We start from the raw sequence: 13958 nt of genomic DNA, 5'->3' as shown, positions 1-13958 counted from the left end.
CTTCAACTGACTGTCAGTAACAACTGCCTGATGCACTCTAAAAATCCCAACCTAAAAGCTATAGCCTAAAAAAATAAAAAAAAGAGGAAAATCCCCTAAATAATAGAAAAGTAGCTAAAGCATTTACAATTGAAAGAGTAGCTATCAATCAACTGTGTGCAGATCTCTGCATACAGGAATAGTGCATAAGAAAATGTACCCCAGCATTGCAATTCGAAGAATTCCAGTATAGTTTGTTAGAGCACGTGTAAACCTAGCCACTAAAATCGCATACAAGCTTTACAGTGATATCAGTTAGGAAGCATAACATTATTATAATCACTAGTTTAATAAAAATAAAAGCTGGTGATACTGATATACGGGTCCTTGTTTGGGCACTTTGTGTTATGGGCAGGAGTGGACTGACCATTTGGAAACTCGGGCACTGCCCGAGGGCCCGGGGTCAGTAGGGGGCCCTATGAGATGCCCCTGGTACCTTTTGCATAGGCTTTTTTGAGTTTCGGCAAGGACACAGGGGCCCCATGAGCCCCTATTGCCCGGGGGCCCCATGAGTTGTCAGTCCGCCCCTGGTTATGGGGTGACAATGCTCTGCCTCTGACTCCCCTAATCTTCCTCCTGTAAGTCACCCTGTCCAGAAGGACATAAGCTATGAGCTTCTGAGTTTGTGCACATTCACAGGGATATTTGACTGTTGTCACCATTTAAAACAGACCTTCCACCAAAATAGGTCCACTCTGTTGAAAGCCCCTATTCTCTAAAGCCAGAGGAGTATTTATAGTTATTCTTAAGCCCTGTATACACAATCAGAAAATCGTACGAAAAATGCCGATTTCAAGGAGATGGTATGATAATCTGATCGTTAGTACACAGCAATAGACCAAAAATACTTGAAGGGACAAGCACAAAATTTTTTGTCGTATCATTTGTCATCTATTAATACAATACAAATATATTACAATACATTGCATCACTTTTATTCTGCCATATGAGAATTTTTGTAACTTTAGTAACCTCTTCACTTTCGATGAGACTAGCATGCAAAAAAAACAAATGGCACGTACTAAGAGAGACTGCTTGTAATAGCTGAAAATACATCACAGATGTAAAGATCTCAAGAAAGCATTTTTAAACTTTTTTTGTTATCATTGCAACATTCAGTATGCAGTAACATGCGGGGCAATATCAAATATTTCAAGAAATATCTAAATGAAGTAAACACATCAATTAGTATCAATTAGTCGGCAGCTCTGGGAAACATTCTCAGGTTTTCATCCAGCAGATGTTCAGCATATTCTGAGATCTATTAGAAATGGTTATACTTACAGGCTTTTTCTTTATGAGTCCATATGTAAAAAGTCTAGAAGATGCTGTTGCATAGCTCCCATTTAAAGCATTGACCACTCCTTTTGACCTAGGAGTGCTGAATAGTTTAGCAATATTCTCTTATTACATAAGACGATATAAATATAATGTCTTAAATTTTAGTACACTTAGTTCCTAATATAAAAATGACATCAGGTCTGAAAATTTAACACAGTGCTAAATGATTTTGCTGTATTTTATTTCTAATGATGTTTTATATTATGTGAGAGAATGTTTGAATTTAAAAATTGCACTTATTGTTCCAGAACATAAGCAACGCGTCTGATTGCATTGCAGATAACTAACTATAGGACAGGAAATTTGCACTGCAAATCTGCTTTGTAGAAATTCATCCTGCCATTCAGCATTCCTTTTTTTTAATTTGTGGAAAGTTGGATTTGATTACTTTTATTTACATAAAGCAACCTGATTATGTTTTTCATTGTCTTAATAAAATAACCTGCCGTCTGTAACAATCAAAATATTGTTGAGCTTAAATGTAGATATAAAAGTGTTCATATAGGTGAATAGGTTACATTCACACATTAAAGACATTAAACATTAAGGGCTGGTTCACACCAGACACAGTCCAGTGCGTTTTTTTCCTGCATCAAAAATGCATGCATGGTGTTTTCCATATATTCCAATGGCTCAAGTACACACCAGTCAATTTCCGGTGTGGAAAAAAAAGTAGAACATGCTGCATTTTTTCTGCACAGAGCTGTACTGGAACACAGCAAACTCATCAAAAACGCACTGAAATGGAGTGCGGTGTGAACTGTAAGAAAAAACGCACTCAGAGTGCATTTTTGTGGTGTGAACTAACCCTAAAGACAAAGATACACATATGAGGCATGTAGAGACAGTAGGGATGTATGAAAACAAAAAGGGAAATTTAGATAGGCATATTATTAAGAAACATTAAGGATAGAATTCGGGGCACACAGACACGGGTAGACCAGCAGGGAAAGATTTAGACAAAGTCATCCAGACAAAAGATGGTAACCGGCACAGGGAGATGCCGAATGGGGCAGAGAATGATATAGCAAGACCTAGGCAAGGACAGCAATATGGACATAAAGGGGTTTATTTACTAAAAATGGTTCACTCAGAATCTAGTGCAGCTGTGTATGGTAGCCAATCAGCTTCCAACCTCAGCTTGTTCAATCAAGCGTTGGCAATAAAACCTTGAAGCTGATTGGTTTCTATGCAGAAGAGCACAAGATTCTGAGTAAACCGACTTTAGTAAATAAACCCCAAAGCTTCCATTACCCACCTCTGATGGCCATCATGTGCCAACCTTCTTCTCACTACAAAGCAAGTGTACAAGACGGTGCTTTCCCATTCCCTTCAGGATTTTCCTCACATGAAAGATTGAACTGAAATCTGAGATTTCTCTAATGACTATATGATTTTACACTGGGCTGTATTGTGCCCCTTTGAATACATTCTATCTACTCTCACTATACCGATGTCCATTATATCAGCTTGCCCAACGAAACATTAGATAATACATAACTATCAGTTTTACTTAAAATTTCCTGGGCATTCAAGGAAAAGTATAACATGAACATTCCAGAAACCGGAGGTCATGGTTCACAAGATTTCAAGTACAGGTTGGTTTGTATGAAAATGTCTACCCTCCCCTCAGAGTTTCATTGCCAGCTTTAGGAGCAGATGCAGGCACAAAATCATGCAACGCCATCAAGGAACATCAGGGTGAGGCCCGATTCCAGGATTACCCATTTAAAAAACCAAAATGTTGGTGGTATGATTCAACAACCAGCCACTGGTGGTACTCACTGTTCAGCCTTAGCAGATCACTCAGGCACAGTTTCCCTATACAGCTTTCCCTGACAGACCTCTAGCTGAATCTCCCAGGCTCCGGTAATGGGAAAACCTGCTTGAACAACTCTAGTCACCCAGTTTCTATAGATCTGGTGCAAACTGGATATATCCTGCCCTTCCAGCTTCTAGAGTGATTTGTGAATGACTTTAACTAGTTTATTTGGCAAAGCTTCTTGGTGTATGAACTAAATTTAAGTAGTTGAAATCTAGTGAGGAGACTGGCTAATGGCGAAGGAATTACTACAGAAATTTGTAGGGAAGATACATTGTTTAATCTGAGTTCATGATTGAAGTGATGCCAGCTCAGAATATGTGAACTACACAAGACATCATTGCTCTTGTATGTTGTGTTATTAGAAGTAGGTTGGAGAATTAATACTTTCATGTGAGAAGTAATTGATATAATTGTCACCACCCAACTTGGTGCGTTATCAAAAATGATGCAAGAATTATTAGGAAACATTATTCTCTATAGGTGGTGTCTCATCTGCTCAGACAATTTTTTTTTTTCATAGACTCTTTGTCCTCAGTTCAGTGTTGCAGTAATGGAAAGTTTTCAGTCTGAAAATGTTTATTACAGGAACAAATGTTTTCTGCATGATACAACCTCTACTTATTAATCACTTCAATACCGGGCACTTTTATCCCCTTCCTGCCCAGGTCAGGTTTCAGCGCTCTCACACTTTGAATGACAATTGCGTAGTCATGCAACACTGTACCCAAACTAAAATTTTATCATTTTGTTCACACAACTAGAGCTTTCTTTTAGTGGTATTTAATCACCACTGGGGTTTTTATTTTTTGCTAAATTAAGGAAAAAAGACAGAAAATTTGGAAAAAAAAATAAGTTTCTTTGTTTCTGTTATAAAAGTTTGCAAAAAATAATTGTACTTCATAAATATAGGCCAAGCTGTATACTGTTACATTTCTTTGGTCTAAATAACCCAAATCAGTATTTATTATTTAGTCTTTAGGAAAGTTATAGGATATATCTGAATATTGATCAATCCTGAAGTACTGACAGCCAATCTAATTTCTTGAGGCCCAAAAATGTCAGAATAGTACAGATATCCCCCAAATTACCCCTTTTGCAAAGTAGACAGTCCGATGTATTTCATAAGAAGCATGGCAAGTTTTTTGAAGTTGTAATTTTTTTGTCATAATTTTTTAAAAAATGAAGTAAAAAAATTTATTTCACAATTTTTTTTTTTTTACATACTGTCACCAGTGCAGTACAGCGTCATCATATAACTTGTGTGGCGGTGATCAGGGACACTGACTGGTGACAGTACGAAAAAAAAATTGATCATTTTTTCAATTTTTGTTTTTATCTTTTTTTATTTTTTATTAATTTTTTTCTCTTTTTTTAAGATTTTTTTTTTCATATTACACTATGACCAAAGTAGTATAATGTTACCATAGTAACATTGTTCTACTTTGGGGAAATGATCAGTTTTTGTTTTACACAATTTGATTGCTTATAGCAAAGAATTTCTTTGCTATAAGCAAGCATTTAACTGAATGAAATCGATTCATTCTGGTTTTTTTGTTGTGATTAGCTGTGATTGGCCACAGCTAATCACAAGACACAGATGGGCTGTGATTGGCCCAGCCTCTGCATGTGATCACTGTGACCATTCACAGCTAGACACACTTGTATACAATGGATGGTATGAAAGAAAGCCATCCATTGTATACAACTGTCATGCGACCTGTGATTGGTCACAGCAGGTCACATGGTACTGGCAAAGGGGCCGGTACACAGATCTGTCATCGGCCGTGTCCGAGGTACACAGTCGGTGACAGATCTCGCCACAGTGCGGCCCTGCGGGCACGGGCAATGTGCGATCCGGGAAGGACGTCATATGACGCCCTATCGGAGGGATGAGAGGTTCACACGGACGTCATTTTACTATAGGGCAGGCGGGAAGTAGTTAAAGCAAAAACCAAACCCTCTTATCCTTTTCATCCAAGGAAGCTGCCATCTTAGCCTTTGTTTGATCTGCAACTGTCATGGTGCTGCACATGTGATCAGTTATGGTACCAGCCATTTGATAGTTTGACAGTTTGGTTGAGAGCAGAAGAAAATGTCTCATATGTAACTGTTTTTTGAAACCATTAACTCATTGAGGTTTAATTCTGCTTTAGGCTCCAAATGCAGGCAGTCTTGTATTATTGCTGTGGTTGCAATGCTTTGTGGCACAGCAAGAAATATACCATTTGTTGTGTTTGTTGGCAGCACCACCTGCCGAATACATCTGATTGAAGTGAATGGGCCTGTGCCGCAACTACCCTGCAATCGTGTGATCGTGTTTCTGCTGAGGAGATCCACCTTCTCTATTTGTCCTAGTAACCATTACCCTTGAGACAGAAAGTGATGGAATATCCCACATTTTAGAGTTGTCATCAGAGCAAGATGTGAGTGAAAGACCTCCAGTGGGGACCTTTTCACATCTCTAAGATGTGTAATCTGTTTACTTTTGAGAGACGTTCTCTTATTTCCTATAGTGTCTTTATAACAGGAAAATGGGAGAAATATTCCCAGGGGGCGCAAAAAGTAAAAAAACAGCTGATAGGGGTTTTAACTCTTCCTTACTTAATCCAAAATTAATAAAAATATATGACACAGAAAGTACATTTCAACTATATGAAAATCCATACGCCATATGGTGCAGAACTGTAAGGAAAGTCAGGGATTCCTTTCCATATTGCCTTGCTGAACAAGACATGGGTTTGAACAGGGCAGCAGGATCAGAAGACTCAGGTGTCATCGGAGGTTCCACCGCAATATTTCAGAGATCTAAAGGGTCTCTGCCAGTCCCTTTTTCTTTTCTGAATAAATAAAAATAAATAAATAAAGTGATCAGTTTGTGAATGAATAGTACAGAGTCTCTATACAGATTCCTATCCCATTCATTACAGTGCAACCCAAGTTGCAGGGAAAGGAACTGTCTTCAATCCCTTTCTCTGTCTCAAAAAAGAGACATTAGGGGTCTATTTTGACCCCTGATGTCTCCCCAGAGCCCCCCCCCCAAAAAAAAGTAAAAATATTTAAAAAAATAAATTAAAATTGTAAAAAATAGTAAAAATAAAAACCTAGTAAGGGTAAATATCCCTTGCTGCTCAGGCACGATCTGCACTTGCATTTGGCTACTGACAGGCAGTGAGGAAGCGAATCAATGCTTCCTAATCACCTGTTTTAACCCCATTTTTTCTGACAAATGCACTGCAACAGTGTGCATTGCATGCAGTTGCAGGGCTTTTTGCAATGCTTCCTCAGGCTTGAATGTGTAGCGTTCAGAAGGGGGCATTGCTACAAGTCAGGTCAACTATGCTGCAAAGCATCATGGACGCAGCATTTACCTGGTATGTCATTGTACTTCAACTGGTTGTACCACCTCAGTACCACTTTTTAGAGCCAGCGGTCGCCTCTCTTGTAATAGCAGTGGCTAGTTAGCCGCTTGGTTGCTATTACATGCAGCGGAGGGGACTCCTCCGCTCCTGCCACCTTCTGCGGCTTGCTCGGGCTCTTCTATCCCACCGGGACCTCAGATCCCTCAATAAAGAGTACCTGTCACATGCCTATTGCTGTCACAAGGCATGATTACATTCCTTATGGCAGCAATAAAAGTGATCAAAGAAAAAATAATGTAAAGCAACAGTGTAAAAATAAAGACAATAAAATAAATTAATAATTTAAAAAAATGTAAAAGCGAATGCATGCTTTGGTCCCACACACATGCTAACTCTCAGAAAATATATGGTTTAGGGGGTCTTTTACAAACTCTGAAAGCTGTAAGTGAAAAATTAAAACCTTCAGATTTTTAGAGAAATTTGGATATTTACATTTTTGCATACGTTCGATTTTCACCATTTTGCAAAAAGGCGCAATTTAAAATTTACAAATATTTGTCATTTATTAACTTAACACAGGTTAAGCCTTATATTTAGTAGGAATTTAGCAGGAATTTTGTAAAATTTGCTGTGTTTTTATCTGTTACCAATGATTTTAGTGTACTTTGAGCAAAAATATTGTTTGATAAATATTTGCACAAATATTGTTGGGCCTTAAAGATCAGTTGCACCTTCTTTTTTATTCTATAGGTCATGTGCTTCCAGAAACTATATGGTTCAGGGGGGGGGGGTCTTTTACAAACTCTGAAACCTGTAAGTGAACAAGGAAAACCTCCAGATTTTTAGAGAACTTTGAATATTTACATTTTTGCGGATGTGTGATTTTCACTATTTTGGAAAAAGGCGCAATTTAAAATGTACAAATATTTGTTATTTATTAACTCAACACAGGTTAATCGTGGGACCTTAAAAATCAGTAGCACTTTCTTTTTATTCTACTGCTCATGTGCTTTCAAAAAATATATGGTTTGGTGGGTCTTTTACAAACTCTGAAAGCTGTAAGGGAAAAATGAAAAATTAGCAAAAATGGTCTGACCAGCTGAGTTTAACTCAGCACCGTGGTATTTAATTGAGAACTACAAGCCAACAGCTGCTAAGGCTGTCGGGACTTCACTCATCTACAGAACACTGTGAATAAATGAATGACACGGTCGTGTGGGCTAGTATGGGAAACCTCTCCCTGTACTGCTGTCACAGGGAGGGGGGGATCGGGCAACGGCTGCAGCATTGGGAACAAGTTACATGTTCCACCCTAAAAACATAACATGTTCCCAAAGGTGAGCTTATCCTTTAAGTACTATCTTCCGTGGAAAGAAGAACAAGGAGCCATGGGAGGGATGGTTTGCCTCCCCCAGAGCCCTGATCTCAACATAATCAAGTCTGTCTGGAATTACATGAAGAGACAGAGGGATCGGAGGCAGCACACTTCCACAAAAGATCTTTGGTTTGTTCTCCAAGATGTTTGAAACAACTCGCCTGCCGAGTTCCCTCAAAAACTCTGTGCAAGTGTACCTAGAAGAATTGAACAATTGATGTTGTTTTGAAGGCAAAGGGTGGTCATACCAAAGATTGATTTGATTTGGATTTCTCTTTTGTTTATATACTTTCCATTTTGTTTACTGGTAAAAAATAAACTATGAATACTTCTATTTCCGAAAGCATTCTTCATTTACAGCATTTTTCATGCCTGCCTAAGACTTTTGCACAGTACTGTATATTTATTCATATGTATATTGACCACTTAAGGACCACCCACTCGCAATGTACTGTGGATGGGCGGCATGTACAGGCAGAGCGATGTACTGGTATGTCACTCTGGCTGTACTAACAAAGGTGGGCACTGCATGCGGTGGGTTTTCCCGTCCCACCGGGGAACCTGAGATTGCAGCCAGGAGAGGTGATCGCAATGGCTCCAAACATCTCTATGGTCTAAAAAACTGGAAGCAATGAGGATTTCGTCATTTCAGTTTCGTCAGATACAAACAGTGCCATTTTAAAACTGGTAAAGCATCTGATCACGCCGATTTTGGTGTGATCAGATGTTTTAAAGGCAGAGGAGAGATCCAGAGTCTAATAGACCTCAGATTTCTTAGAAAAAGAGTACCTTTCACTACCTATTGCTGTCACAGGGAACATTTACATTCCCCCTGATAACAATAAAAGTGTTAAAAAAAAAATTAAAGGGACAGCGCAAAAATAAAAAGAGCAAAATTAATGTTTAAAAAAAAATCACTACCAACTCCCGTCTCTCCCCCCACCCCCATGCTCGCATGCAAAGGCAAACACAAGCATCAGTCCCGTGATCGTATGTAAATGTAAGCGTCAGATCAAGAGCAGTAATTCTAGCACTAGACTGCCTGTGTAAATCTAAAGTGGTAACCTGTAAAGGCTCGTATAGTGTCGCCTATGGATATTAAAAATATAAGTAGTTTGTCACTTTTGCACAGGCGTGCGCATTTTAAAGCATATTGTGTTTGATATCTATTTAGTCAGTGTAACATCATCTTTTGTAATTTAGAAATGTACTGTAGCCCAGTGCTGGTAAACTTACCTGTGCCACCACCAGACATTTGTGTTGAATTCATGCCCCCCTCTAGTGTTCAGCTGTAATAGTGATATTGTGTTTAGTGGCACTGAGAGAGAGGAGGATCCAGCAGAGAGCTGGGAATTGTGGGACATGTAGTCGGGATGTGAGAGATTTGCAAGGAGCTGTTGCTTCAGGTTCCAGCTGGCTGGAGGAGTTGAGGTGAATGCTGGGAGAGGATATATATGTTGGACTCCAAAGAATGCTCTTCCTCATGGGACTATGAAGCTGCAAGCAGGGACCCGGCTGCTGTGGAGAGCTAATCAGGCTGCACAGTCTGGACAGTGATGAGAGTCTTTGGTGTGTGAGCTACAGACTGGTCAGCAGAGCACCACTCCACAGCTTTCTGCAGCATAATCCCAGCATCCCATGCTTCTTGGAGATTCTCCAGGAGCTTCCAAGATGACCCAGATCCCTTGAGCTATGGTATCAGGATTGATGAGTGGGCGGAAGCCCACATTGTGTACACTCCTCAATAAGAGTTTGTGAACCTTTCCTGGAATCCTCTACTCAAAATATCTATGATTGCTGGTCGCCATTGCACAGCAATCTTTTCGAGCCCTTACTGAGCTAGCTGAAGACCCAGGATATTCTTTCCACCAAGACTCTCTTTGACAATTCTCAAAGCTAGGATTCGGTGCCCATCGCAGTGCATATGTTAAAGGGGGACTGTGACGATCATGGCGTCAGACCCCAGCCCTTCTCACCAAACTTGTGACCGAAGGACTAGCCAATCTAAAACCATATGTAATTGTCATGTACGTAACAATGCCACGCCAAGCTGCACCCCGCACAAAGATTTTCCAGCTAATGGACCACAATCTGTACCTGCAGCCTGAGAGCGATTGTTACTGGGTCAGGTTAATTATGCAATTAACCCTTCACACTGACACCACCTCCTTTTTGTACAGAGAAAGAGGAAACTCAGCAATATTAGCAATACACTATGATGTTTGAATAATTGTCTGTATACCACTGTCACCGCAGGCAGGGATATATAGACTATAAAAAAACACACAGTAGCTGTCAGGGATCCTGTCGCCATGCGACGGATCCCCTTGAGCTGCGGCGGTGCGAGTGTACAGGCGCGGGAGTGTGCGGTCGCGAATGCGCAGTAGCGCGGACACGTTACACCAGGCGGGCTATTTAAACCTGCAGAATAGTAAAATCAATGCCTTCTGGTCTACAACGTTCCTGCACATATTCCTGATCCTGTTACCTGCATTCTGATTTGCCTGACTAAGAAAGAACTCCACCTGCACCGACCTCGGCTATCCCTGATCATTCGCGAGTGTACAGGCGCGGGAGTGTGCGGTCGCGAATGCGCGGTAGCGCGGACACGTTACACCAGGCGGGCTATTTAAACCTGCAGAATAGTAAAATCAATGCCTTCTGGTCTACAACGTTCCTGCACATATTCCTGATCCTGTTACCTGCATTCTGATTTGCCTGACTAAGAAAGAACTCCACCTGCACCGACCTCGGCTATCCCTGATCATTCGCTTGCCTGCTGCCTTGTACCTTATCTGCCCACTTGATACTGACCCGGCTTGTCTGACTCTGCTACATTTACCTACCTGCACCTGGCTACATCCTGATGGCTGCCATACTTACCTGCCGCTGCACCCACAATCCTGCACCTGGCCTGCATCCTGGTCACTGCCATACCTGCCTGCTACTGCATCCACGCTCCGGTGTCCGGTCCAAATCTGCACCCTGATTGCCGCCATACCTGCCTGTTGCTGCACCTATGTTCCTGCACCCGCACCTGACCTGCATCCAGATCTCCTGGGTCCCCAGCTACCTACCGCCAGCTCTAGACCCACACGGCACTCGTGCCACTCCTGGCTCTGCTCCCTCTGTTCCCACTATCAGGGACTCCGAGCGGGAGTTGTAAGAGGACGCCCTCTCTCCACATCAGGCTCCCCAACCAGTTACGTGACAGTAGCGCTCTTCAGAGACCGGGATTTTTAGTTTGCATTAAAGAGCTTTAGAAACAGTTCAACACTTTTCCTCTGATCCCAGTCCTCTGCCCTGCTGACCCATGTACACTGCCCCACTGGCCAGTGCCCCCTGACCCCTTTACAGTGTCCTACTGACCCCAGTCCACTGCCTTGCTGACCTTTGTACTCTGCCCCACTGACTCCAGTCCACTGCCCTACTGGTGCAGGAATTGGGGCTGATCTGAGGTATGAAGGTGCAGGAATTGGGATGATCTGAGATGTGAAGGTCCAGGAATTGGTGCGATTTGAGATGTAAAGGTGCAGGAATTGGGGTTGATCTGAGGTATGAATGTGCAGGAATTGGAGTGGTCTGAGGGGTGAAGGTGCAGGAATTGGGGTGATCTGAGATTTGAAAGTGCAGGAATTGGGGCTTATCTAAGGTATGAAGGTGCAGGAATCCTGGTGATCTGATGGGTAAAGGTGCAGAAGTCTGGGTGCTCTGTTGGGTGAAGGTGCAGGAATTTATGTGATCTGGGATGTGAAGGTGCAGAAATTGGGGCTGATCTGAGGTATGAAGGTGCAGGAATTGGGGTGAACAAAGATGTGAACATGCAGGAATTGTGGCTGAACTGAGGTATAAAGGTGCAGGAACTGGACTCATCTGAGGTATGAAGGTGCAGGAATTAGGCTGATCTGAGGTGTAAAGGTGCAGGAATTGGGGTGATCTGTGGGGTGAATGTGAAGGAATTGGGGCGACCTAAGATGTGAAGGTACAGGAAATGGGGTGCCCTGATTGATGAAGGTGCAGAAATTGGGGTGATCTGAGGTGTGAAGGTGCAGGAATTGGGACGATGTGAGGGATTAAGGTGCAGGAATTGGGGTTGATCTGAGGTATGAATGTGCAGGAATTGGAGTTATCTGAGGGGTGAAGGTGCAGGAATTGGGGTGATCTGAGATGTGAAGGTGAAGGAATTGGGGCTTATCTAAGGTATGAAGGTGCAGGAATCCTGGTGATCTGATGGGTGAAGGTGCAGGAATTGGTGTGCGCTGATGGGTGAAGGTGCAGGAATTTGTGTAATCTGAGATGTGAATGTGCAGGAATTGGGGCTAAACTGAGGTATGAAGGTGCAGGAACTGGACTGATCTGAGGTATGAAGGTGCAGGAATTGGGCTGATCTGAGGTGTAAAGGTGCAGGAATTGCGGTGACCTGATTGATGAAGGTGCAGAAATTGGGGTGATCTGAGGTGTGATGGTGCAGGAATTGGGGTGATCTGAGGAGTGAAGATGCAGGAACTAGACTGATCTGAGGTATGAAGGTGCAGGAATTGGGCTGATCTGAGGTGTAAAGGTGCAGGAATTGGGGTGATCTGAGGGGTGAAGGTGCAGGAATTGGGGCTGATCTGAGGTATGAAGGTGCAGAAATTGGAATGATCTGAGATGTGAAGGTGCAGGAATTGGGGCAATCTGAGGGATTAAGGTGTAGGAATTGGGATTGATCTGAGGTATGAATGTGCAGGAATTGGAGTGATCTGAGGGGTGAAGGTGCAGGAATTGGGGCTGATCTGAGGTATGAAGGTGCAGGAATTGGGGCTTATCTAAGGTATGAAGGTGCAGGAATCCTGGTGATCTGATGGGTGAAGGTGCAGGAATTGGGGTGCTCTGATGGGTGAAGGTGCAGGAATTTGTGTGATCTGAGATGTGAAGGTGCAGGAATTGGGGTGATCTGAGGTGTGAAGGTGGTGCAGGAATTCGGGAGATCTGAGGGGTGAAGGTGCACGAAATAGGGTGACCTGATTGATGAAGGTGCAGAAATTGGGGTGATCTGAGGTGTGAAGGTGCAGGAATTGGGGCTGATCTGAAGGGTGAAGATGCAGGAACTAGACTGACCTGAGGTATGAAGGTGCAAGAATTGGGCTGATCTGAGGTATAAAGGTGCAGGAATTGGGGTGATCTGAGGTGTGAAGGTGGTGCAGGAATTGGGGCGACCTAAGATGTGAAGGTGCACGAAATAGGGTGACCTGATTGATGAAGGTGCAGAAATTGGGGTGATCTGAGGTGTGAAGGTGCAGAAATTGGGGCTGATCTGAAGGGTGAAGATGCAGGAACTAGACTGACCTGAGGTATGAAGGTGCAAGAATTGGGCTGATCTGAGGTATAAAGGTGCAGGAATTGGGGTCATCTGAAGGGTGAAGGTGCAGGAACTGGGGCTTATATAAGGTATGAAGGTGCAGGTGTTGGGATGATCTGATGGGTGAAGGTGCAGAAATTGCGGTGATCTGATGGGTGAAGGTGCAGGAATTGGGGTGATCTGAGTGATGAAAGTGCAGAAATTGGGGAGATCTGAGGAGCGAAGGTGCAGGAATTGGGGCTGATCTGAGGTATGAAGGTGCACGAATTGGGATGATCTGAGATGTGAAGGTACAGGAATTGGGGCTTATCTAAGGTATGAAGGTGCAGGTATTGGGATGATCTGATGGGTGAAGGTGCAGAAATTGGGGTGAACTGATAGGTAAAGGTGCAGGAATTGGGGTGATCTGAGGGATGAAGGTGCAGAAATTGGGGTGATCTGAGGAGTGAAGGTGCAGGAATTGAGGTGCTCTGAGGGCTGAAGGTGCAGGAATTGGGGCTGATCTGAGGTATGAAGGTGCAGGAATTGGGATGATCTGAGATGTGAAGGTGCGGGAATTGGGGCTTATATAAGGTATGAAGGTGCAGAAATTGGCATGATCTGAGGAGTGAAGGTGCAGGAATTGAGGTGATCTGAGATGTGAAGTTTCAGGAATTGGGGCTGATCTGAGGTATGAAG

At 42.6% G+C, this 13958-nt stretch overlaps 1 protein-coding gene across 1 annotated transcript in view; it reads right to left on the bottom strand.

Annotated features, from left to right (window-relative positions):
* Positions 1–3243, bottom strand: part of LOC149441978 (serpin B6-like) — a 53543-nt gene extending 50300 nt beyond the window's left edge. The window contains exon 1 of the mRNA XM_089656679.1: positions 3166–3243. The gene's annotated coding sequence lies outside the window, so the exon portion shown is untranslated. The remainder of the gene's footprint in view (positions 1–3165) is intronic.
* Positions 3244–13958: the final 10715 nt, after the last annotated feature.

Source organism: Staurois parvus, unplaced genomic scaffold (genome assembly GCF_062004578.1).
Source record: "Staurois parvus isolate SC_StPar_1 unplaced genomic scaffold, SC_StPar_1.0 ptg000928l, whole genome shotgun sequence".
NCBI lineage: Eukaryota > Metazoa > Chordata > Amphibia > Anura > Ranidae > Staurois > Staurois parvus.
The sequence above is the reverse complement of the archived record's forward strand: the minus strand, read 5'-3'. Positions and strand labels throughout refer to the sequence as shown.